Source organism: Mastomys coucha, unplaced genomic scaffold (assembly GCF_008632895.1).
Source record: "Mastomys coucha isolate ucsf_1 unplaced genomic scaffold, UCSF_Mcou_1 pScaffold16, whole genome shotgun sequence".
NCBI lineage: Eukaryota > Metazoa > Chordata > Mammalia > Rodentia > Muridae > Mastomys > Mastomys coucha.
Genome location: NW_022196898.1, coordinates 53,127,391 through 53,129,074, shown reverse-complemented (window position 1 = coordinate 53,129,074; position 1,684 = coordinate 53,127,391).

Sequence of the window (1,684 nt, the reverse complement as noted above, 5' to 3'; positions counted from 1 at the left end):
ATCTTAACACAGGGTTTCCCCTTGTATCTTCATAAACTGCCATTTTTCTATATGCCACATCTGTCTTCTCTCTATCCAGAGACAATATTTTGTCCTCTCAGGGACAAATCCCCCTTACCCCTCTCCTTTGCCCCTTTTCTCCCCTCTGCTTTGTTCCCTTATCCTCTTCCCTCCTCCCTCTTCCTCTATCTCCTGTCTTTATCCTTGATTCCTCTGGTGCAAATAAATCTCCTATGAGCTGGGGACTTGGTCTCCTGTCTCCCAGGCAGATAATAATCTCTTACACAAAGTGTGTGCGGAAAGGGAACCATGGCTCTCCCTTGCGTTCTGTTCTTGTTGCTATGAGAAAAGTAACATGAGGAAGGAAGGCTTTGGTTCATGAGTTGAGGGTACAGCCCATCGTGGCAATAAAGGCTTGATATCAGAAGCAGATGTCTGTTGAACCCAGAGGGGAAGCACTAGCATTCTTGTTTCTGCTTTCCCTCTGGGTTCAACTTTCTCTTGTTGAGTCTATCTGATTCCCTAGCGTATGGGACGGCGCTACCACAGGGAGTGGAATTTTCCTCCTCATTTAAACCACTCTAGACACACCTAGGTGATTTCAAATCCAGTCATGCTGACAATGTAGATTAACCACCACTGACCTTAAGGGGGAGTATCTTCTTGAATCCAAGGATACCTTTCCTTTTGGATATAGTAATGGCAGAGAAGGGGGCAGCAAGCAGGCCCAGAGCAGGATCCCCCTGGCCATACCGCTCTTGCCATCAGCATCCTCATCAGCTTCTCTATGCCCAGTGCCATCCAAAGGATCAGAGACATCCCTCAGATCCCCTCCCTGCCTGGGCCTTGCTGTCACCTCAAGCTAAGACTTTGAACAACTCCAACCAGAAACACAGAGACTCTCAAGCCTAAAGGCCTTGTGGGAAAGAACTACATGGGACAGACAGAAGGAGACCTATGTGAAGCTGGGTAGAGCTGGGATTCCTCAGCCAGCTCCCATTTTTTAGCACAGGCACACGTGCACACACTACCACCACCAACAACAACAACTATACTACCACCACCAGACTTAATGGCTCGATTCTGCTACGCTTTTCACAGTATTGTGGCTCTTAATAGGCTCCCCTGGTGGGCTGCTCAGGGCCCACGCTGCATCAGAGCAGCTGCTGTGCTGAGCCAAGGTGCTCAAGAGATCCTTTGCAAACCACCCTGCCTGTGGCTCTCTCGGGGAGCCATCACAGCATGGCCTGGAACAGGCTTCCAAGGAAGCATCGTAGTTTAGTGTGTGCCAGCAGCTTCACAGCTGCTGCCTGGATGACAGAAAGCCACAAGTGCCAAGCCACTCAGGAATCTCAGGAGCATCCCCCAGTCTTTACTGAGAGAAGCCAAGCCCCAACAATGTGGGCAGGGGCCCCCTCGTGTCTGGCTTCATCTCTTGCCTGGCAGAGGACTGGAGGTATCCCAGAGGAAGTCAGACATTTTTGTCCAGACCTCTTCTGATCTTGAGAGAGCTTCCAGCTAGAAAACTCAGGGAGCAAGACAGATCTTCAGAAGGGTGTGTCACCCACAATTGTGTCATCTTCTATAATGCCTCTATTTGCCCATCTGTAGAATGGAAATGAAAGTACTTCCTATACTTAGAGCCATGCCAGTTTTTGTTTTGTTTTTTTTTTGTTTTTTTTTT